We start from the raw sequence: 25,258 nt of genomic DNA on the forward strand, positions 1-25,258 counted from the left end.
GTGTGGACAGAGTACTGGTGAGTGTTAGACTGGTACAGTCTAACTTTTCTTCTTCTGCTCAGGTTGAACAAATTGGTCTTCTTGGCCCTCAGGCTCTCTGGATATTTTACTGCTGGGGAGGCATGAGAGTTTGTCTAGGCCACCGAAGTCTGGGCCCTTGTCACATGCCCCATCGGGTGGGTTTGAAAAACAGGGCAGTGCTGCCGGTCCTCTCTGCCTCTCTGGTTTTGGCTTATTTTGAGGTAGGGACTGAAACATATTCCTTTGACAACTCTGTGTTAGCTAACGTGCTTTGCCTATATTGCTTATCCATGGCTGGTGACTGATGGCCTTGGACCTGGAAGTCAGATTAGCTGACCCTGGAGCCCTTGTTTTCTTTTGCTTAACCACTCCTAGGTCGTAGATTGGATTTACAGGGTGTTTTCATTCTGGTTCTGCCACTGATGACTAAGTGAACTTAGGTCGCTACCTTCCTTTCTGTTGGCCTCAGGGTTATATATATATATATATATATATACACACACACACACATTGTCGGGGCAGGGGGTGAGGGGAAGGTGGGGTCACAGTAAATGAGTTGTTTTCAGATTTTTTAGCAGGGAAATTTCCTTCTCAAATGAACCTGAAAGGATTTTAATTTACAAAACAGCTACAGGGGTTGTGAAAGTGGCTGAAATTAGGGTAGGGCAGGGAGACCCTAACCGGTCAATTCTTGAGCCCCCAGCAGCCCCTAGACAATGACATGAAACCCTTCCTTGGCTCTGTGCAGGTACTTTGCAAACTACTGGTCTGGGGCATGTCAAAGCTCCCTTCTAATTTGGAGGTTCCGTGACTCTGGCAGGGTGAGGGTGTGGAGAGGGAGCCCAGCCAATGAAGTTAACACAGATGAGGAAATTGCGAAGTAATATATAAATGTCATTGTAGCCTTATTAGTAAGGCATAACTGCCAGGGATATGATGTTGTCACGCTAGAATCCTCTGGTTTTTATTTTTGATTAGATGTGAGGAACTCTTTGGGGTGTGTGTGTGTGTGTGTGTGTGTGTGTGTCTGTCTAAAGCGCAGGGGCTGTGGGGGATGGGGTGGGGCTGAGCCAGGCTGGGGCAGGTAGAATAAATGCCAAAGAGCGGGAGAAGCATGTTGCTCCTGCGTGTGGTGGGGGTAGAGGGTGGCTTCAGCTCCAGTTAAAAGTAGCAATTTGGCTCCTTCCTGCCGGTGCATGGGCCCCACGGAGATCTCCGGACAGGAAGCACTGGGAACAAGGAATCCTCTGTCCACAGCCACAGCTAAGCTAGGACAGAAGAGGTGGATTAGGAGTTCCTGGGAGGGGGCCTGCTGATCTGTCCCCGACATTTGGGCAAGTTCGAGGAGAAGGGGGGCTAAGTGTATGTGTACGCGGAGTGGGGGTGTGGTCAGAGGAGGTAGAAGTTGGTTCATACATTTATTCCACAAGTTCCTCAAGCTTCCAGAAGCCCTCTAAGAAGCCAAGAGACTCTGTAGGGGTCAGAGTCAAGGAAGATGAGACTCTAGGTATTAACCACCATCAGTTTACTGGAGGAGACAGGAAATGTGAGAGACAGATTTTCACAGACAGCCTGGGACCCTGGAAGTCATCTGGACTACAAGTCCAGAGTCCCACATTCAAGTCCTTGCTCTGACACTGACTTGCTCTGTGGCCTTGGCCTCATCACTTCCCCTTCCTATGCCTTAGTTTCCTCTTCTGTAGAATGGGGATAGACACATCAGCCCTGACTACTTCTTAAAGTCTCAAGTATCCATTAGAATAGGGTATTTCAAATCTTTTGGGACAGAAGAATCCCAGTAGGAAGCATTTGTAACAGAACTGCTGTGGTTGAACTGACAGCAGTTTACTCAGGATCTCGCTGGCTCTTTACTGCCCTTTGTTCCATGAATGTTTTTGGAGGCGCCTCTGCAGATTCCCAGGGCTCTAGGAAGCAGTGTTTGAAGACCACTGGGTCAGGATCATTCTTGAGAACATGCTTTGTCTCTTGCAGCCCAGATGATAGGGATTGCGTCGGAATGCACAAGAGCCATTATAATGCAGGCTTCTGCCTGGTCTTGCCTATGGCCAGCAATGACCTTATCTCGGTTTTAGGGCCTGTACGATTAGGTATAGCTTTTTCAGAAACAAGTGACAAAAAGTCAACTCAAAGTGGCTTAAACCGGAAACAGATCTTAATAGCTCCTGGAACAGTTATTGAGATTGAAAGATGAGGAATCAAGGTGACTCTCCATCTCTCCCATCCCTGCTTGTCTCTCCTCTATGCCTGTATGAGGAACTGGCTATTTACTGCCCCAGCTTAGCAGCCCAGCAGAAAGAGGGAACTATTTTTCTGCTAGGATCTATATATCAATCTAAGGGAAAGACTGTGATTGGTTCAATCATTGTTGCTGTGGGGGATAGAGACATTCTGAGTGGCTAGTCCTGGGTCTTGTGCTTACCCATGTAACTAAGGGAGGAGCAGGGCTGTCACCAGAAGAAGGGGGAGTGAAAGGCTGCTGTGCAGACAGAACCACCAGAACACGTTAGGATGTTACTGGACTCTTGGATTATAGGAAGATGAACAACTCATAGGCCTGGAAGGAACCATAACTTCCCTCTTCAGTGATAGTAATACAAATACCAACAATGATGATAATAGGTAATGTTTATTGAATTATTTTCCCTGTGCTAAGCACGTTCTATTGCTTTGTGTATTAGTTCATTTAGTCCTCATGACAGTTCTTTGGGTAAGTACTATTACTATCTCCATTTTATAGGTGGGGAAACCAAGGCACAGCTAGTGAAAGTCACTCACTGAATAAGAGGAGGAGCTAGGGTTCAAGTCCCAGGAGTCTGGCTTCAGAGCCAATGCTCTGATCACTGTGACTGCTGCTTCTTGTTGGTAGTTCAAGTGGCTGTCTTGCATGCTGCTCCGTGACACGGAGATCACTACCTGCAGAGCCAGCCCAAGCCCAGGTTACACTGTTCTGCCTGTTGGAAGGGGCTTCTTTTTATAAAAAAATTTATTTTATTAGTTTCAAGTATACAGTACATTGGTTAGACATTTATATAGTTTATAAAACGATCCCCCTAATTGCTCTTTCTCTCCTCTGGCTCTCCACCTAGCCGATACGTTAATGCTAACTACATTCCCTATGCAGTGCCCCACATTCCCATGACCATATATCATCTACTAATTTATACTTCTTTAACCCTTCACCCCTTCTCCTAGCCCCCCCAATCTCTCTCCCCTCTGTCCGTCACCTCTGTATTTGTGAGTCTGTTTTTGATTAGTTTGTTCTTTTCGTTTCTTATGGGAAGGGTTTCTTTATGTTGCACGTATATCTGTCTCCATATAAACCCATCCATCCAGTGTGTATCTTTGTGGTCAGTGTTTCAGGAAATACAAAGAAAAGTCATCCATGAACCTGCCTGAAAGGTCAGCATAACAAATAAGTCACACATTACTGAGCTCTCCCTTTGTGCCAGGCTCCCTTAATGTGCATTATCTCATTTAACGGCAACAACTACTCTGTGCCAGGCTCTGAGCTGAACCTTAATGTGCATTATCTCATTTAACGGCAACAACTGTGGACTAGGCACTATTGATTTTTGCCCCCATTTTCCAGAGGAAACTGCAGCTCAGAGAGGATAAGTGACTTACCTGTGGTCAGATAGCTAATAAGTGGCAAAGCTGGAGTTTGAGTTCAGGTCTGTCCGGCTCCAAAGCCTGTGCTAGAAACCACTGCAATCACCTGTGTCCCCCAGAGGGGAAATGGGTGCAGTTATGGCTGTGACACAGTCAACAGTGCAAACCACCATTGGAGAGGGACAGGAAAAGAGCAACTGTCATTCGAAGGAGAGAGCTCAGGGAAAGGGGTCAAGGAAGCATGGGTCACAGTGGAAAAAATGTGCTTCTGGGAGGAGGGGACATTTGATCTGGGCCTTAAAGGGGCTAGGATTTGGCATTCGATTCAGGAGGGCTCTCCTTGAGGAGGAAGTTGCCTGTGAAAAGGCATGGAAGGGAGAAGCAGAAGCAGTTCAGTTTGGCCAGGACTAAAGAGCTGGGTGTGGAGGGAGTATGGCTACTTGTCTTTCAGCTTCACAGAATGAATTTCTTCCTTCCATATTATTTAGAGATGTGAAGAGGTTTGATAGTCTCCAGCTGCACGTAGGTGCCTAGTTCCTTCACCTTTTCTCCCCCAATGTTGGGAGGGCAGGCCCCAGCTAAATGGAGAACAAGGGCACCTGGGCACCAACAGGTGTCAGTCCTCGTTCACCTCCTCCTGACGGTGAATGGGAGGAAAAGTTCCCCTGTGGTCCATGGCCCAGGGGTCAGCCCTTCCTCCGGACAGCATGGAGCTCAAGGAACCAGGATGGTTTCTAGCAGCCTTGGTGAGTCATAGGATTCTCCATCCATCTCTGGGAAGCAGGCTGAAGCGTATGCCTCTAATCTACATGAAACTCCCCTTCCCCACTCCACACACAGCTAATCTCATCTACTTGGTCAGAAGATAGGTCATTCCCTCAGATCCTGGGCTCTGTCCTGAAAGTATCATCAGATTTTTCTTCAAAAAGCTCAGGAGGAAAATTGGGGGAAGAGTATGATATTAGTGCCCAGTGCCTCCTTGGTGTCAAAGGATGGAAGAATGGCATTCATATTTATTGAACTGGACTCAAAATGTGTCAGAGGCTTTCACCCCATTTTACAGTTGAGGAAGCTGAGAGTCAAAGGAGGAAAATGACACAGGCGCAGTTGTCACATGAAAGGTGGCTGCATCATTGTCTCTTGTAGGGAGATGTAAGCCTGGGAGACTCAACGAGGATAACTGCCCCTCCCCTGCCCTGCCCTTGCCCACTGACGCCTTCTCCTCAGCAGTGGCTCTGAAGTGAAGACTCTGGCTGCCCCACTTCTCCCCAGCCACCCTCCTCCGTGGGTACAGATCATGCCCCTGGCGTGCTGCCTGCCTGAGAGCAAGAGAGGCTGTCCCTGCGGGGCCCAGGCTTCACGAATGTCACCCAGACAAGACCCAGATGTCCAAGATTCCTTCCGTGACCCCCGTTGTCTCTGAGATCCCTGGATTTCTCTGATTCTTCTTAGAGAGATTCCAGCATCTTTGTAGGGGGTTAAAGAGGTAGAGGAGGGTAGGGGAATTCTTTCACGGGGGGGGTTCTTCATCTCCATGGCCCTTATCACCTGGCTCATACCTGGACTAGAATCTCAGTTCCTTACATTTTCCTACAAAGGGCTTTTCTATTCATCATCTCATCAGATTTTCCCCATACACCCTGAGAGGTAAGGCAGGGAGGGTATAATAATTCCCATTTTGTGGGTGGGTTAATTGAGGCTCAGAGAAGGTAAGTGACCTCTCCAAGGTCACACAGCTAATGAGTGGCAGAGCAAGAAGATAGAAACCAGTGTCCAGGAAACGATTTTCCTTCCCATTGCCCAGAGCTGAAGGCTATTGGGGTAGCCTCTGGGACTCTGTCTTTGGTCCAGCCCAGTATATGGGGGTCATGTCCCCAGTTAAAGCCTTCCCAAACTTCCTAAGGTCTGTAGAATAAAGCCTCATTCACCAGTTCTGAATCTGAGGGTTCCCCAATCCAGCTCCAATCTACTGTTCTGCCAATCTTGGCTGACTAAAAGGTTGGCCTTTTCCTTCTGACAAGGTGGATGAGTTTGGCCATTTGCTGGGGGAGGATCTCTCTGTGGGATGTTGGAGGCACGTGTTTCAGCCTGCTGCCCAGGGAGCAGATAGGGAAACTGAGGCCAGAGTCAGCACAATCATTGCATTCAGAGCAGCCAGAGAAGCAAGGCTGGGGAAAAGGGCTTGGGTTTAGACTAGGCCGATATGGTGGGCCTCTTTCCCAGAAAATCCACAAGTTTGTTTCACTGGTTGGAACACATTGTCCACTGAGTGTTTACATTTTGCTCAACTCCTGCCCCAGAGAAATTCTTCCTAGGGGTACCCTGCGGTTTCCCAGAAAAGTGGCATCTGGGTCAAACCAGGGAGGAGCCCCGGGTTCCTAAGGAGTATTGAGGGCTGCAGCTCAGCGCTTGCTAATAACACTTAGGATTCTGAAATTAGTTGGGATGGTTGCACAACTCTGTGAATACAGTGTTGTTATGTTTTTTACCCCCAGACATCCCTGGAGTTAGGGGCAGCAGGGAGCGAAGGTGCTGAGACTGGTCTCCTGGGCCTCATGTTGGTCTATGGAAGCAGAGTTAGCTTCTGGAACTTGTTGCTGAACAAGGTTAGTTTCCCCATCTGGTATCTAGGGAAACTAAGACTCAGACTAAGAAAGTAATTGGCATCAGTTGCCAGCTGTAGCCAGCTGTGGATGCAAAGGGGGAAGCTGGAGGTGGCGTGGGGGCAGCATTATAAAAGTAAAAGAGCAAACACTGCCTCCTTATGTGCGCTCCTGAGAAGGTCTCAGGAAAAGTCTGAGTAAATGACCTGGGCAGGATCCTTTCCCTCTCTGGGCCTCAGTTTCCCCTTCTGGATCCACTCTCTATAGTCCTTGGTATTCCTGGTGTTCTTTCATCAGTGAGCCCCTTTTCCTAGGGGCTCAGTTGCCTCATTTGTCAAACAGGAACAACAAAATCGGCCAGTCCTACCTACTCCAAGGGTTACTACTGCAAGGTCAGTGAAGTGACCGCATCACTTCAAGGCCACGCCAGACTCAGATTCAGGTGACGTGCTCCTGCCCTGTGAGACATGGGTGTAAACCCTTGCTCTACCACCTACTGTGTGAATTGGAACAAGATGCTTCATTTTTTTCTGTGCCTTAGTTTTACCATCTATAAAATGGAAACAATAATAGTTCTTCCTTTAGAGGTTATAGAGAATGTAGGAATGTAGGAAAATTGCATCCTGCATCACACTTTGCCCAGAACACAGCTGATTATTTAGTAACCGGTAGGTGTTACTGTGTGGTTGATAACCACAATGATGATGATAACTGACATTGAGACATTGAGATTCTATGGGTGCCAGCTAGGCTAGTGATGGCAATTGTATTATTCTTATTAATAATCTCTTACATCTGTTTGGCACTTTACAAAGCATGTTCACATCCATCACTGTATGTGGCCTTCAGAGCACTCCTTAAGGGAGGCAGGAAGGCATCACCATTTTCATTTTACAAATGCAGTTGTCTTAAGAGAGGAGAAGTGACTTGTCCACAATTTCAGCTCAAGTCTTCATGCTTTGAGAGCTCCACTCTTGGCCAGAGATGCTGTGAGAATTAGCCTCTGATAAGGCAGCACTGACAGAGAAGTGGGGATGATTGTTACTCACACTGATATTCACTGTAAGTTCTGGAGAGTGAGTGGGTGACTGAATTAATAACAGAGTGACTGACGCAGAGGCCTGGCCTAATCACAGACACACACACAGAGGCCTGGAAGTCCATGCATTCAGTGTGATTGGGGGCAAACCGTCTCTCACTTTGGGGCTCAGGATTTCTGAAGCTCTGGGCTAGCAGTGTCCTTGCTTGTTCAGTGCAGCCTGGCTGGATCCTGAGCCCCAGAAAGCCAGATTCCTATTTCCTCTCTACTGTTTCCTGATCCCCCACCCCAACCCCAGTGTTTGGGTCTAGAAGTAGATGCTTCTTCCTCTAGTCATTCCTCCACTGAGTCTTGATTTAGTTGGTCAAGTTTCTCTGAGTTCCTGCCATATACCAGGCACTGTCCCGCGTGCCAGGAGAGAGGTGAACACAGCAGGTAACGCATGATTGGCGTTGAACAGCAGAACTTTGTACCAGTCTCCGGCAGTTCCCAAGGGGTGGTGAGGACGGTGTCTCAGTTCCCTCATGGAAGGCATGATTTTGCATTTGGAAAAATGCCTTTGCTGTGGGAGGTGGCATGTACTGGGAGCCCTGGGCCAGGGGTCAAGCCTGAGCAGTGGTTCCACCTCTGCCGCGGCCTTGCTATGTGACTTTAGCTGGTCCCTGCCTCTCTCTGGGCCTCCTCTTTCCCATCTACCAAAGGTGAGGATTGATGGAGATATGAGAATAGTCCCTGATGTTTGCGGGGCACTTGCCTGGCCTACATGTCTTGTGCTCACAGGAACCCAGGCTGATGCCAGGGTCCCTTCCTGCCCTGGGAGTAGTTTCTAAACTGGGGTCTGAGCACTGGAAAGAATTGATAGGATCATCAGCTCTCCAATAATCTGGGCTGAGAAGCCTCCTGCCTGGCCTGTGGGCCCAGCTTCCTCAGTTGGCACCTGTGTCAGGTTCCAGCAAGGCAGCCCCTGACATATAAGCCAGCCCTGTCCAGCAGGGGCCCTGCACACTGGTGGGTGTGCCCGCTTATGCTTTCCTTTCTGGGAGGTGGTGAGACATGGGGTGGAGATGGGGTGAGAGCAGAGCTTCAAGGCCCCTTGAAAATATGGAATTGACCCAGCCCCTCCACATAAGGGTGGTGAAATTGAAGAACAGAAGGGCGGGTTTTCCCACATCTATGCAGAGTGTCACAGAGCTGTCACAGAGCTACTTGAGAACACAGATTCCTGACCCCCTCCGACAATTGCCTCTTGTGTTTAGCTGTTTCCTGGGCTTTGGTCATTGAAGTCGGGGTAGTGCAAGGGATAGAGCATGTGTGTACCTGACAAGGCAGAGGGTGGTGGGGCTTCATCCTGGTGGCTTTGGTTGGGAGGGGGAGATATATCTGTGTGTCATTTTTGTCATATTTTCCTGCCTCCTGTCACGTTTCCTAGATAAGTTCCTTATTCTCTTACCCTAGTATCATTGACAACTGGCATGTTGAGTGTCCAGAGGAGGAAAGGAAGCAGTGGACAGACCCTGGTGCCCAATGGGGTCAGGAGGCTTAGTAAGTCCTGGCTGCGCCTGGTTCCCGGTGAAGCAGTGGTTCAGCTGTGAGCACCCATCCTGGCCCTGGGGCAGTGTCCTTGTGGCCTGGCAGGCAGGCCGAGGAGGAGCCTCTCTGTGTCCTCCCTGCCTCCCCAGCGCTTGGTGTCTGCAACTGATCTAGTCCCTTGAAGCTTTGGGTTCTGCCACCCACACCCCTGCAACTCTAGGCTCTGTCAGGCACCCAGACTGGTTTGACAGGTTTCACCACACCCATGAGCAGCTGGGGCTGGGGCAGGGCAGGCCTGAGGAGGCAGTGCTGCCCTGTCCTTCCCTCCCTACCCCCAATCCCAGCCTCACCTCTACCCGCTTTCCCACCTGTCTCAACGGAAGCTGCATGGGGAGCTACAAAGCAGAAGCCACTCACACTCCTGGTCCTGGCTCTGCTACTTACTCAGAATGTGACCATGGGCAAGTCCCTTTTCCTTCTTGGACTTCAGTGTCTTCACCTGTACAGTGGGGCTTTGGGCTGAGTAATCCTCAAACAGCCACATACTACGATTCTAGTAGTATCTAGCAGAAATAGCTCTGCCATTTTCCCTCCATCCCTGGGCAAGTCGCAGGACACCAAGTGCCTCAGGTTCTGAATGAGTAAAGTGAGGGCCGTGACCCTTGCTTGTTTCCTGGGGATGGTGATAGTATCAGCTAACATCTTAGCAAGTATCTAGTCTCCATTGAAATTGTTTTCTTTCTGTCTGTCTGGGCTGCCCTTATCTTCCCAAGCAGAAAGAGAGCGTATACGTAGAGGTGGGGCTTACTCTACTTTCCTCTTCCCTCCTTATCCTGAGCCCATAGTTGTATGAGAACCAGGCTTTCTGAGCCCCCAGAGGGAAGGCCTTAGCATCTGCTCTTGACTTTCAAATCAACCCAGGGTCTAGTTCAGGGGAAGGAGAGAAGGCAGGAAAGTTCTGCCACCACCATAGCCCTGCAGTTAGATGAGGACCACAGTTTCCCTATCTACAGTGAAGAGCATACAAATCATATGTCCTCAGAAAATCTGAGTTCTGACAATATCAGCAGAAGGAAGAAGAGTTAGATAAAGAGGACGGTCCTAGCTTGGGATGAAGATAGAGAGAGAAGGAAAAGAGAATTAATATTTATTGAGCACCTACTATGTGCCAGTGCTATGCCAGTTTCTTTGCATACATACCTACACACATGCACATATATAAGACCTATATTCTCAAGTCTCCTTTCCAAGTGCAGCCAGAATGATCTTTGTAAAACACAAATTAGATCATGTCATGCAGTCTCTTTCCTCTGCCCTTAGAATAAACTCTAAACTCCCGATCATGGCCTAGAGAGCCCTGAATAAGCTGGTCCCTGCCTCCCCCTCTCCAGTTATGCATCTCCCCAATGGTCATTTACTCCAGTTACAAGGATATGCTATTTAACAAATTCTTCCTCACCTCAGGACCTTTACATATGCTGTTCCCTCTACTTGGAATTTTCTTTCCCTGGCTCTTTGCAGCCTCGGGTTCTTATTATCTTTTACAACTCAGCTTAATTAGACACCTCCCTCCCCTGCCCCACTGCACTGCTCCCTATCTCCACCTCTGATTCCTCATAATGCTTATCACCATTCGTTACCATTTTTCTCTTATTTTAATGTCATATTCACTCTTGACTCCACATTGCGTGGCACAGAGTCGGTATTCAATAAGTATTTGTTGGATGAATGAATGACGAAGTTGTAGGGAAAGGGAAACGAGAATGCTAGTTGAGTGCCTGGTTTAGGGCATAGCTCTCAGGAGGTGCTCAGTAAATGGCAGCTTTTCGTGAGAACCAACATGGGTGGTAAATACCAACCCATTAATTGTGGCTAGAGCGTACATGCATTGGGGCAGGGGATGCAGAGGGCGATTAGGGTTGAAAAGATGAGCTGGTACCAGATCCTAGCAGTCCTATGCTTAGCCAGAGAGTTTAAACTTCAGGAAGACTTTGCTGGGAGTCTCTGCTGGGGCCATAATTATAATTATAGAGTCTTACTTTTGAGGCATGGGCTCAGACACTTTGTGTACTCAAGGGGGCCATGCTATGGGGTTGGAGAAACTGCAGGGTGAGGGGCAAACTCAGAAAGGCTGGGCCCTCTCCTGAGGCTCTTTCTGAGGCCAGTGATTCCCAAAGGCCCAGAAGGAGAGGGCGCCGTTGAGAGCATGCTGTTTTCTGATTCCACGTTGCCACCCTCCTATTCCTGGTGAGGCAGAGGATCGGGGACACCTAAGAGTCAGATGCTTGGATTTCTATTCCTTAGACTCCTCCCCTTATCAACCATGTGACTTCTTCCAGGTTCATTCACATCTCTGATGCCTTTTTTTTTGGGGGGGGGGTCTGTAAACAGGCTGCATTTAGTACCTGTCGCATAGGGTCTTGTTGACAATAAATGAAATATTGTAGTGAATGCAAAGGGCTTAGCAGAGCGCCTGGCACATATGAGCACTCAGTAAAGGTGAGTTGTTATCTTTATTTAACATTGGGAGAGGGGTTCAGAAAGGGCATTTCAGCCTGAGGAAATCACGAATGCAAAGGCACGACACAGGAGGTTGTCTTGGAGTGGCGGGAGTTTGCTGTGCACATTGGGGACAGCATAAAAAGGAAGTGGATCGGCAGGCAGGCCCGGATCCTGCAGGACATGTATACTGGGCCAGGCGCTGGAACTTTGGGGAAGCGGGCAATGAGGGCCACTGTAGCGTATCAGATTGGGAATGATGTGATTCAATTCTGGCAGTGGGAGAATGGATTGGAGGGGCAAGGCTGGAGACCTGGAGCCCCACGGACAAGCTGTAGGTTTGGCCCCAGTGAGAAGCGATGGGTCTAAACTCAGGCACGTGGCAGTGGAAAGGGGGTAACAGATCAGAGAATGAGTGATGAGGGAGCGTGGACAGAACATGGGGCCTGATGACTGTGGGGGACGGAAGGGGGAGAGAACACAGCCAAAGGGATGGCTGCTGGGTTTCTATATAGGGTGGCCGAGGGATTATAGAGCCGAAAGCGTGGTGAGCGCATGTGGATTTTGATGTCAATAGTTGGACTTTTCTGGGAATTAAGAAGCTTCCTGAGAGGCCTCCCTTTTTGTTCTGCCCCTCAGTATGGAAAGTCTTTCCAAAATCTTTGAGTAACAAGAGAGCGGGCCCCCATGAGGACAGTGCACACCTTCTCCCTGTCAGGCTAGGGACTGGCGGGGGACGGGAGGGGGTGGTTTGGTTTGTAAGTCACCAAAACTGGGGATTTTATTTAGAAGCTGTTTTTGAGTCCATCAGTTTTCTTGTGATTTTCTTCCTTCTCCTTAAAGTGTGTAGAAAGAGACAGTGTCAGTTAGTGATAAGGCTGAGACCAGGGCTAGGCAACCTTTCAAAAGTGGCATAAAGTAAGCTCTTTCTTGTCCCTCTCCCCATTTTTCTTTTGGTGAGCGTGGACGAGGAGCTGTTATTTTAGAGAACTCTAGGTCTTAGATTTACACTTTATAGATGGGGGAAACGAAGCCCCAGGAGAAAGCAGTTGAGACTTGCTTAGGTCCAGTTGTGAATTAATGCCAGAGCTGGCCTGGGCCCAAGTGCTTCCCTTCCAGCTCCGGGCTCTACTGTGGTCCTGCAGCTGGCACTGCCTTTTACAGGAATGTGGGAGTGATGAATTGACATACGGCCACACAGACCCCCGTCCCAACTCCAAGGTACACACCTGGTGACAGCAGACCCCCAGATTAGGCAGGACATGGCTGTTGTCCTAAGCCCCCACTCAGAAGCCCATCCATATCCCTTCTAATTTATAGAAGCGTGGCTGGAAGTTGGGGGCTAAAACCGGAAGGATTAGGTTGGTTCTCTCCTGGGGAGAAAAGGAGAGGAGCGCCTGTCTGGGTGGAGTGGAGTACAGTCACATCTCTACTCCAGCTGATTGCTGTGCTGAGGAAGGCCTTTGTCTGCGTTGCCAGGGGAACCAAAGTTTCTGCCTCCTTCCAGGGCTGTGATTGGCTCCTGGTGGAGCCCAAGCTTTGGTGAATGGAAGGGCCTCTCTTCTGCCTACATCTTGCACAGGTTGAGAGACTGGAGCCAGGTTGGGGTGCCCATGGTAGCACCACGTAGGTTTCTGTGCTCCACTCCTTCAGCTCTAGAGGTGATAGTTCCCCTCGTTCATTCACTCATTCATTTATCCCAGGCATCATCTGCTCCAGGCCCTTCATTCTTCTAGGTCCAGGAAAGCTAACCTGAGTCAGAGGACCTGCCTCTGAATCCTGGCACAGCCACAGACTCACTCTTGGCCTTGGGCAAGTCCCTGCTCCTCCCTGGACCTCAATTTCCCTACCTGTAGAAACAAAGGCATCGGGCTAAACTTTCTGGTCCTTCCAGCTTTGACTTTCCTCACTGCACCCCCCATATCCTCTCCCTTTTGATCTCCCATACTCCCGTCTAGCCTCTCGCTGGGCTCTGACCATGTTCTCTCTTGTAGGTGCCCCTGGAAGATATAAGACAGAACAGAGAGTTGCAGCCAGCTCTTAGCATTTTTTTTTTTTTGGGGTCCCTAGGAAAGTTGTGTTCTCCAGAGCCTCTCCTAGAAGCCCCAAATCCTGCAGCCTCTCTTTTCTCAGCCCTTCCACCTGAACACAGGCTCAGGGTAATAAGCCAAAGATCGAGAATGATGGATGCCACCATCCCTGCTCACGGCGGGGTTGGGCAGCATGCACAACAAAGTTTGCTGGGATGGGTGGGGTGGTTGGAAGAGCCCTGGAGCTCAGCAGTCCTGGGTTCCAGGCCTGACTCGGCCACATGCTGGCTAAGTGACCTTGGCAGGGCTGCTCAGCTTCAGTTTCTGCATCTATGCCACAGGAATTAAAATGTCACCTGATGGGATTGTTGCAAAGGTTGAACAAGATGATAAGCCTGCTGTGCGGGAGGCACCAAGTCTTCTTCCCTGGTCTCCTCCCTAAAAATGCCAGCTCGAGAAGGGTTTGAGGTGGCAGGACCTTTGGTGCAACGTGACAGACCGTAGATATTGCTCATTCCTGGCAGTGCCAAAAAGCAGGGAGAGAAAAATGTTGTCTTGGGTGGGTGATGTCTGAGTGGGGGAGGCGTGTGTCAGAGTTAATGTTTGAATAACACTTTTAAGATCCTCCAGGGGCCTCAAATGAGGATTTTTCAGATGAGCTGAAAATGGAGCAAAGTAATGAGGCTGAGCTCACTGGCAGGAAAGGGGGCGGCCTAATTGGTACTGGCCCTGACTTGGCCCCACCACACTCATTACTACAAGCTGACTGGGAGGGTGGCCCCACATTTGGGCAGTGGATTGAAGTTATGCGATGTCAGTTTTCTTAGAATGGGGGTGTAATGGGGGCATGTGGTAGTGACTCGGCCCTGCTTCTTATTGACTCACTAGACCGAGGATCAGAGGTGGCTTCTTAGGTCATTGGCCTTCAGAGCCTGGTTTAGCTTTTAGTTCTGTGACTCCGCCTCCCTCCACCTCTGGGCTGTAGAAGCAGCAGCCCAGATTTGGCCACTGCCTACCATGGGTGTGGCAAGAGGCAGGGATGGGACAGTGAAGTAGAATGCCAACTGCTGAAGGACCTTCAGTTCTGTGCTCAAGTCTGTCTGGAGTCTAGGATGAGGAGGGTGGAGAGTGGGAGGAAGGGGGTTCTCAGGAGAAGAAAGCAGGCTGGTGGATTTCCGAGAGTGGGGGAATAAGTGTGAACGGGGATGCTGTGTATCTGCTTACATCAAGGAGGCACACAATCCAAGGGACATGTCTCGAAGGGCCCAAGAGTGAGGGAGGGAGGGAGGGAGGAAGGGAGGGAGAGAGAGAGAGAGAGAGAGAGAGAGAGAGAGAGAGAGTGTGTGTGTGTGTGTGTGTGTGTGTGTGTGTCTGTGTGCACACGTGTGCACGTGTGCATGTAGGTCCCTGTGGAAACGGGTGGTAGAATTGGTGAGTGGCCCTGTACCAGGAGAGCCTTGTCCTGAAGACATGAGAAAATCCTGACCAAGCTGTTCCACAGGAGGCCACCTCTGCATTGCTTGGGCTGGGACAGGAGTAGATGGCCACAGGGATAGTGTGTCATTGCTTCTCCCGGGTACCTGGTTTGCACTGGAAATGCTGCTCCTGAGGACACTGGTCACGGCAGGGGCAGTCTGAGGCTCCTCAGTATGGGGTGTGTCATTACAGCCTTCTCAGCACCTGGGTTGCCTCTTGAAAGCACTTAGGGGCATGGGGCCAAGAGTCAGGTCACCAGTGCCTCCCAGGCCACACTGACCCCTGGGACCCACGTATCCTTCTCTTTCCTCAGTCTCTGTGGTCCCTTCTTTCCAGCTCTTCCACTAGCTCTGCGGCCAGCTCTCATTCGCCTGTCCTCCCTTCTCTCCTTGACTGCTTGGTGTGTGGGTTCCTCAGGGCTCCATCGTGGTCGTTGTTTTTTAATAATACTGTGGGTTTTTAAAATTATGAACGTCATAACAGTACAGATTTTGGAAAATGGGAAGAGGAAAAGTACGAGAACCGTCGGGGGGTGGCGTGCTCCCTTCCACCCTTGCTCCTTCGCCCTTCTCTCCCGTGGCCGGAGTCCTCCCTAGTGCGTCTTCAGTGCCGTCCCGCATTTTCCACTGAGCGGCGTAGGCGAAGCTGCCTTCTATGTCATTACAGAAGATCCCATCAAATCCATGATGCACTCACTCCTTTTCCTGTTGATAGACGTTCCGGTTGTCTGCAGTTTTTGCTGTTATAAATAACACTGCGATGAATATTGCATAAAGTACTTTTTCTGTATTTCAGATGATGTCTCTCAGGGTAGGGTCCCAGGAGGGGAATTCTGGGTCAAAGACACTTGGTACATCTTGCCAGACTTCTGCACCACTTTAAAGCCCCAGCGCCCAGGGCCAAGGCGCAGGAACTGTTTTTGATTCCTCTCAGGTCTGAAGAGCCATTTCCTTGTGTGTAGGTGCTGCTCAGACCACCTTCTGTCCAGCCCCTCTTTTGCTCTAAGATGGGGGGCAGGGTAGGCTGTGTAGTGAGGCTGCCTAGGTTCAAACTAGGCTCCCCTCTCCACCCTCTGAGTCTGATGAGGTTGACTGCCCCACAGGGTCATCATGAGGCTTTTTCACCCATGTGAAGCATGGAAGCACACCGCTTGGCACTTAACAGATGTTGAGCCATGATGACAATGGTGAGGCCCAGAGAGAGGAAGCCACTTAGTGACTTAGGCCAGTCTGAGGCCGGAACCCAGGCTTCCTGCTTATGGATGGTCAAAAGCCTACCCCGGGATATATGGTTTTTGGGGATCAGTGTCCCTATGTTGGAGAATGTGGTAGGAGGACTGAGTCTCTGGAGGGGAGCTCTAAGGTGGGGCCTCTCCCTTTCCTCACAGAACTATCTCCCTTTTCTGGGATGCTGTTTATTCTGAAGGTATCTCTGGGTTAGAGTTTGGGCACCTGGTGCAAGCCTATTTCCTGGAGATGCATTCAGGGTATGTTCTGACCCTTGAGGAAAGAATTTCATCCAGGGCGTCAATCCTGGAAGGAGAGGTGGGTTCTAAGGATCTCTCCTTAGCTGACTATATTCGTTTGCTATTGTAACAAATTACCACACGCTCAGCGCTCAGCGGCTTAAAACAACCTAAATGTATTACCTTATAGTTCTGGAGGTCAGAAGTCTGAAAGTTGGCCTTATGGGGCTGAAATCAAAGTGTTGGCTGGTGTTCCTTCTAGAAGCTCCAGGGGAGAATCTGTACCTTGCCCCTTCCAGCTTCTAGAGGCTGCCCACATTCCTCGGTCGGTGGTCGTCTTCCAGCAAGTGGCATCACTCCAGCCTCTGCTTGCATTGTCACACCTCCTTCTCTGACTTTTAGTTCCCTGCTTCCCTCTTTCACTTATAAGGACCTTGCGACTAGTTACCTTAGGCCCATTTCGATAATCCAGGATAATCTCCCCATCTCAAAATTCTTAGCCTAATCACCTGTGCGAAGTCCCTTCTGCCATGCGAAGTAACATATTCAGATTCTAGGGATTAGGACACAGACATCGTTGGGGGACCATTTGTCTGTCTCCCGCAGTGGCCAGTACCAGGAGTCTGTCTGGATTTGTGAACCCACAGGCACTGCTGGATTTGTACCACCAAACTCCACAATGGAGGAAGGGCCAGGGAAACCCTGGTCTAATATGTTGTCACTGGGAAGTGGCATGAGACTGTACCACCAGATTCTCCATGATGAAGAGCCTTGAGGGGAGGCAGTGTATCCTGTTGACAGTGTGACCAAAGTGTTCCATGAGGCAGATGTTAGAGAATGTAGCCCCTGGCCTCCAGAGTTGGGACTGGTAGGTGAGGCATGTTATGGGAGGCCAAGCAGCCCCGCTCATCCACTGCCTTCACTGCCGTGTGTATATGTGTTTGTGTGTGTGTTCACTCATCTGAGTCTCTGCAGCAATACTCGTGAGAGGGGCCAAGGAACAACTCTTTAAAAAGGCCTTTTCTGTTCTTGTTTTAAGCAAAATAATTACACAAGTGACTAATTTTATCCTTAATCCCATAATTACTTTATTATGTAGCTGGTGAGAGGGCCCCGAGCTGTGCCTATGGCGCCACTTTGGCTGCTGGCCCAGTTGGCCTGCTCTGTCAGCACGGAGCCTGCCTTGCTCTGGCCTTGGCCTGCCATGATGGCGAGGTTGCTCCAGTTCCATTCTGGCTGAGACTAGCTGCACTTGGTATTTGGGGTCTGAAGGATTATCTTCCCTTCCCCTCAAATTTATGCATAAATGCAGCTGCCTGGAGAGTAAGAGATCACACTTATGGAATTGAGTCAGTAAGAGTTAAGAGATCTGGGTTCTAGTTCAACTCTCATTAACTTGCTCCTTGAGCAAGTCGTTTCCCTCTGGGTCTCAATGCTGTTGTCTCTAAAACGGGGCCCTTGCCAGCTTTACAACTGCATGATCCCAAGACAGGAAGTGAGAGAACAAAAGCTCTGAGACTGAGCTAACTTCTTGCTACTTGCCGGCAATATACTCCAATCATAGTATTAAAGATATAGTAGTACTATAATAGATATCATTTATTGAGTACTTACTCCACAGCAAGCATTGTACCAGGACCTTTATATTTTTCTTGTTCTATACTCAAATGATTATGTCAGGCAGGCTTTGCAGAAGAGGAAACTGTGATTGGTAAAGTGACTTGTCCACAAGCAAGTGGCAGAGCTAGGAGTGTAATCTATGCTCTTAGCTGCTACTAGTAGTCCATTGTCTTCTTCCAATATATAAATAAATGATGGGCCACTCAGCTAGGAAGTGGTAGAGCTGGGATTTGAACCCAAGACTGTCTGTCCCCAAAGTTGTTGCCTTTTCCATTAAATGGTCTCCCAAGGCCTTCCTGGTGTTGATGCTCTGTGATTGTAGGTCACCAGGTTCCAGAAGGTGCTGTGGCGGTGTGTAGAGTGGGAGTTTCAGTCAATGGTGGACACCAGTGGGTAGGTGAGTTGGCAGCCTGGTTGTTTCTTATGTTCACCCCCATGTGGATGGAGACCACTCAGACTGCGTCCCACTGAGTGTCTGCAGAACAACTTTCCCGGGCCATGGAGTTGAGAACAGAGAGCGAAGAAGGTCAGTTCCAGGATGTTCCTGCTGCTCCTGCAAGATTATTGCCCAGCTTGGGCTCTTACCTCTCTCAGGGGTTGGATCTAGGTTCTGTCTTACTCCAAAGAGAGCACCTGACTCAGCCAGGGATAAGCAGTGGCTGCAGGTCTGTCTGTGAGGGGCCTGTGGAGGGCTGGGAATACCTAGAGGCCTAAGCATAATGAATAATAAAAGCTACTTTTTGTTTCCTAGCTTTATCACATGCAATGTACTTTTCTGGCAACATTCCATTTATTTCTCTAAAAACTACATGAGGTAAGTGCTATGATCATTCCCACTTTACAGCTGAGAAAACTGACCCTCGGAAGGTTAGGTAATTTGCTCCAGATCACACAGCTCTTGAGGGATAGAGTGGGATTTGGGGTTCTGACTCCAGAGGCCACAGTGTGGCCTTAGGTACTGATACACCACGGGCTGAAGGAATAAGCATGAGGTTAGGAGTCAGCTGGGTTTCAAATCCCTACTTACTACTTACCATCTGTATTTCCTCAGGCAAGTTACTTTATCTATCTGAATCTTCATTTCATTTCTTTCTCCACAAAACAAGTACGTCAGACTGTTATGATTATTTTAAAGATTGCTGAGATGATGATACGGGTCAGTGTCCAACATGTGGCAGGTGGTCAATAAAGGCCTTTCACCATTGTCCCCCCTCCCTCCTTCCCACCTCCTTCTACATACCTGAAGTTGCTGCCACCCCGGAGTGTTCCCTGCACGTAGCTCATAGCTCAGGGCCTTTGCCCAGGCTGCTCTGCTGCCTGAAAGTCGCTGTCTCTCCCTGCTGTTCTTCATTGCCTTTTGGGCTGTGATCCTTCCCTGTTCCTCTGAGGACTCCAGGAAGAAGAGGAGTGAGGCCAGATTCCCCTACAGGCCTGTGCCTAAGTGGAGGTAGGGCTGAGAATAGGGAGCAGGCCTTGAGCACCCTGGAAATGCAAATCCCTGCTGAAAATTTTCTCCTTTTGTGCCCGATGGCTTGGAACGGATGTGAAAGCGAAGTGTATGTCTCCCCTTCGGATCACTCCATTTCAGTCTTACTATGGTCTCATTTTTTCAGTTCTTCTTATCCCTCCAGCTTCATCTCTTAGTCCTTGACTCTCTTTTTTGTTTTCGTCTGACATTTTTTTTTAATTAAAAAATATTTTAACGCGGTAAAACTATGCATGACATAAAATCGACGAACCTAACCATTTTTAAGTGTACAGTTCAGTGGCATCATGTACATTCACATTGTTGGGTAACCATCACCACATCCACCTCCAGAACATTTTTGTCTTATAAAACTGAAACTCTGCACCCATTAAACAATAACTCTCCCTTCCCCTCTCCCCTCAGCCCTAGGGAACCACCATTCTGCTTTCTCTACTAAGAATTTGACTCATCTAGGTACCTCATATAAGTGGAATCATAGTATTTGTTCTTGGCTTATTTCCCTTAGCATAATGTCCTCAAGGTTCATCCGTGTCGAAGCATGTGTTAGAATTTCATTCCTTTTTAAGACGGAATAATATTCCATTGTATGTATAGATCGTATTTTGTTTATCTGTTCATCTGTCATTGGACACTTGCGTTGCTTCCAGTTCTTGGCTATTGTGAATAATGTTGTAGACATGGATGTACAAATATCTCTTCAAAACCCTGGCTTTCAACTCTTTTGGGTATATAAGCAGAAGTGGAATTGCTGGATCATATGTTTAGCACTTTTTTAAGCCACTATCTATTTATTTAGAAAGTGTTTTTAATTTTATTTTATTATCAGTTTCAAGTATACAGTATATTGGTTAGACATTTATATAGTTTATAAAACGATCCCCCTGATTGCTCCTTCTCTCCTCTGGTTTGGCATTTAGCCATATATTAATGCTGACTACCACAGTTACTTATTGATAGCAATTTTCCTGTAGCAAACTCAGAAACTTTAGAGATTTGTTAATTGAAAACAATGATTTAAATTGTCATTAGAAAAAAAATTAATAAAGAAACCGCCCGCCCCCACCACCGGCTGTCACAAGATTGTCTTCTATATCTGAAGCCACTATTTATTGTATACTTACTATGTTTCCAGAAACTGGGTTAAACATATGCTATATATTGACTCATTCAATACCTTCATCCACTCTGTATCATAGGTAGAATTATCTCCAATTTACAGCTGAGAAAATAAAGACTCAGAGAGGTGAAGTTAATTTGCTCCACATCTCTCTGCCTGGATGCTTTGGAGCAGGGATTAGAGCTTTGATCTGCTGCCCAAGTCCTTGATGATCATTCTGTACTGCCTCCCAGTGGCCTTTCTCTACTGTCTATCAAAATTTCCGCTTCTGTGATGCTGTTTCCCTCTCATTCATGCTCACATTGTCATTCTCTCTCCTGCTTTGCATGTGCTCGCTCTCTCTGGAATCCGTGCTTGCCCTCTCTGGAAACTTTGAGCTACTTGAGTAAGGGCCCTCTGTTTGCTAGGAAGTTTTCTTGAGTTGAAAACCTACAGATAGAAGCTCGTAATTTGCTTTCTAATGATAGTTCTCTGGATCTATAGCTGCCTCCTCCAGCAGCTAATGGGATCTCATTCTGTTGTCATGTGGCTTGTGGATCTAAAGAGAGCCCACCCAATAGAGTCAGCTCCTGCCGGAGGGGCAGTGTGGGAAGGGAGAGGGCCTAGCCAGCCAGACTGGGGTTCTCCTGCCTCACCAGTTTCCTAGCAACAACACAGAGGCAGAAAATTTTATAGAAGGATGGAGAAAGAGAGGTTGCTAAGTGGGTTCCAGCACACTTGCCTTTTCCTGACCTTCAAAACAATCAGAACATAATATCCCTAAGTTGGGGTGATTTTATTGATTTTCTCAGTTGAAGCCAGACTTAAAATTTACATGGTCATCCACCATCTTTCTGTTGTCCTTTTTCCTTTCACTTTTTTTATTGCGGAAAATTTCAAATGTGCAGGAAAGTAGAGAGACTACTATAATGAACTTCCATGAACCCATTGCTCAGTTTTGAAATGATCAATATGTAGTCACTGCCCATCTATCTATGTGACAACATGGAAATGGAAACATTTTATCATTCACAGCACTAACTCCGTGCATCACACAGAGGTTGCTCAGTGAGTAAAACAGATACTGGCTGACTACAAATCCTTTCTCCTCTCTGGGTCTCAGTTTCCCCATCTGTGTGATAAGAGGGTAGGATCAGATCTCTAAGAGATTCAGTGTGGTCCAGTGGTCAGAGCATATACTTTGGTGTCAGACACGCTTGTTCAAATTCTTGTGCTGCCATTCATTAGCTAGGTGTCTTCAGGCAAGTTACGTTTCAGTTTTCTCATCTCTAAAATGGAGATACTGGCTCCTGCTTTTTAGGGGTGGTTGTGAGCACTGAATAAAGATAAGGTAGCTGTTTTGTTGCCAGTACTTTTATTATTGCTATTTTTAATATTAATATTTTGGTGGAAAGATTTCATGTATTTCAGAAATGCAAAAGTAAGTTAGAATTGACTAGCATTTAAGCCCTAGGATTCAGCTTCTTTTTTTGTCCCAGTCAGCAGATAGTCAGAGGCCCAAGAAAGACAGTGCAGCCAAAGCCAGTGCCCCAAATATGGAGCTAAGAGCAGGCCCAGAGTGGGGCCATGCAAGCTGATTCCATCTCCCCTCCTCCCTCCCCCACCCACTCCATGTGGGTGCTATAACCCCCAAGAGAGGAGCCTGCTGACTGTCCCCTCGCTCTGTGAGACAGGCCTCAGCTGGGAGAGCTCAGAGGTGAGAGAGTGGTGCTGTAGGATGTCTTGTTGCTAGGAGACCCCAGGAGGCAGCAAGGACCCATTGCCAGAGTTGGGAGGAAATGATGGGCTTATGTGGAGATGCAGAGCACATAGACCCAGATGGGCTTTCGTGGGATTCTGGGCAGGGAATGGTGATTTAGCAACTGTGAGCTCATCTGGGAAGAGAGGCTCTGTAGAATAAGGTTCCTGAGAACGTGGGCTCAGGGATAACCTGTTTAGTTTTTCCGTTTAATTCCTTACATGTCAAAGTGATACCTGTGTTTGAATCCTTATTCACTGTGTGAATTTTGGCCAGTGTTGTAGTTCTGTAGTTGCTGGGCCTCAGTTTCTTCATCTATACATTGGGTGTAATAATGCCCTCCTTATAAGCTATTGTAAGGGTTAAGTGACATGTATATAATGTGTTCTAGAAAAGGGAAGACAAAGTATAAATTTGGAGATTTACTACCGCTTTTTATTATAAAAATTATTTTTCTTATAGTAAAACGAGGGGATTGGACTCTCTCTGTCTGGGTGAGATTTATGGACAGGGAGCCCTGGAGGAGGAGGCTTCCACTGTGGAGGCTGTGTGTCAGGGGCTGTGGGCACTGGCTGATGGGGCCCTCAATTAGTCAAACTCCAACTGAGAAGAGCAGCAAAGTTCAAAGCTAGAGGGAGACTTGGTAAGACTGGTGGCTGAAGGGGCGGGGGACTCTAGTGAGACTGCTGGAAGGGCTTTGAATGGTTCAGGCCAGAAGATGTGAGGTGAGGGTTATGGGCCTTTCATGTTGCTTTTCTTATGTAAATTACATATACATATACATATACATATACATATACATACATACATATACATATACATATACATACATACATACATATTTGTAAATCTAGAGTAGATCCTGGGCATCTAAATTTTCTAATAAGCTACCTAGGTAATTCAACACACACACACACACACACACACACACACACAGAAAATAAGTGAAACAAAGTGAAACCCAAAGAAGCACAAAAGAAATAATTCCACTATTATAAAACAACCACTGGGAACATTTTTAGGGGTGTATTTCCTTCCTGTTTACTTTTTTCTATGTATGCTCATACATATACATATTTTACAGCAATTGGATTTTATATTACATGCCATTTTGTACCTGCTTTTTTTCACTCTGTATTTTGTTGTGACCATTATTACATAGAAACAGAGATCATTGTATTTTAACATGACATTGTATTTTAACAGCTGCATAGTATATCAGGACATATATGTATCACTATAATGTAGCCACTATTTTTAGACATATATATTAATCCTATTTCACTCTGGTATGCAAGACTCTTGATTACAACAGACAAATGTTCTTATAGCCGTATCTTTGTGTGTATCCGTTATTCCCGCTGGTTAAATTCAGAGGAGGGATTGCTGGGTTAGCAAGTTTATACACTTTTAAGGCTCATCATGTGCTTTTCCAAAGTGCCTTCCAAAAAGAGGAAACTGGTGGATAGCTGCGTTGACCCTGTCCAAGTCAGCCTGCTTTACTGGGTGCTCATCGCCTTGTTTAACCAACTGTGGGGTGGGGAGGCTCACTCAGATGGACTGAGGAACAGGGAAAGGCAACAGTAGCCACTATGAAAGGAATTTTGAAGAGAGAAGCCCCTGGGTGGCCTGGTGGAGGGGCTTACCTGGCATTGGGCTGTGCTAGTCTGGCCTGTGATTGTCAAGGGAGGCTATGGTGGTCTGGGCTGGGCTATTGGTCTGGGTAGGTTGTACTGGCTCAGGCAGGGCGGTCTTGCCCCTGGTGTGATCCTGGGCTCAGCCTGGTGTGATCAGCATGGTCACCAATCTCAGACATTCATTCTTGAAGCCGGCACAGCCTCCCTGGCTGTGCTGACAGACGTGTACGTTCACATAGTGGGTAGTGATTCATCAGAGCTGGTGGTGGCAGCAGTAGCTCTGACAGAGTGGAACTGCTCTCACCCATCCTGTCACTCAGCCTCTAAAAATAACTCTTGCCTGTTCTGAGTGACCGCACCACCAAGTGTCTGGAGGCATAGTCCTCTGGCTATAGCTAAGTGAGGGAGGGCAAGAGTGTGTGTGTGCGTGTGTGCGTGTGTGTGTGTGTGTGTGTGTGTGTGTGTGTGTTTTGGATGTGAGGGGTGGCATCTGGGAGCCTCTTTATTGGTTGGCATCTGAAACAGGGATTCGGGGTGGGGCAATAAGAGGCAGTCCAGGCTTCTCTTCTTCTACCCTCTGTTGTCTGGGGACAATCTGTCTATTCTTTGGGAAATGGCAGAGACAGCTGGTGGGGGCAGGGGTATCTTTCAGGACTATGTGCTCACTCGCGGAACACGGGGAGAGCAGGGAGGGGAGGGAGACTGTCAAAGCAATATGACAGGGTCGAGGGGGACAGGCTCTGAGAGGAATGCATAGCATTTAGCTGATCAACAATGAAATTCTAGGAAAGCCCATTTTAAATCTCATCTTTAGGATTTTCTTTTTTTTAAATTGGATACAAATACAGTTGACTTCTTGAGTGATTAGAGATCATCTAGCCAAGGTTTCTTAACCAAGTGTTCATGGACCCAGGGGGTAATCTACGCAGGAGCTTCATTACACCTCTTCATGCCTGAAATTATAATAAGGGTGTGCGTGTGTGTGTGTGTGTGTGTGTGTGTGTGTGTGTGTGTGTGTGTGAAAAATGTGTGCCCATGTGCATTTCTTCTGATGAGAAACTCTGCAGTTTTCATTGTGTTTTCAAAGGAGGCAACAACTCATGAAAGTTTAAGAACCACTCTAGTCCAACCTCCTCACATTATAGGTAAGGACATTGAATCCAGAGAGGAACATGTCTGTCTGAGACCTCACAGCCAAAATCAAAGTCTAAGTTTCTTGACATTACCCTTTCCTGGTTGGTTTCCTGAATCAGGATCCAGCTCCTGCAGTAGGCAGGAGCCCAGGTACCGTTTCCCATAGATTCGACTGAACAGGCTTGAGGTTTTCAAGGACAGTGGGCAGCTGAGTGCTCACCTCCAGACAC

General features: G+C 48.0%; 1 protein-coding gene across 10 annotated transcripts in view; it reads left to right on the forward strand.

Annotated features, from left to right (window-relative positions):
* EPB41L1 (erythrocyte membrane protein band 4.1 like 1) overlaps window positions 1-25,258 on the forward strand; it is a 120,728-nt gene that overhangs the window by 16,259 nt on the left and 79,211 nt on the right. The window lies entirely within an intron of this gene.

Source organism: Pteropus alecto, unplaced genomic scaffold, assembly GCF_000325575.1.
Source record: "Pteropus alecto unplaced genomic scaffold, ASM32557v1 scaffold45, whole genome shotgun sequence".
Lineage (NCBI taxonomy): Eukaryota > Metazoa > Chordata > Mammalia > Chiroptera > Pteropodidae > Pteropus > Pteropus alecto.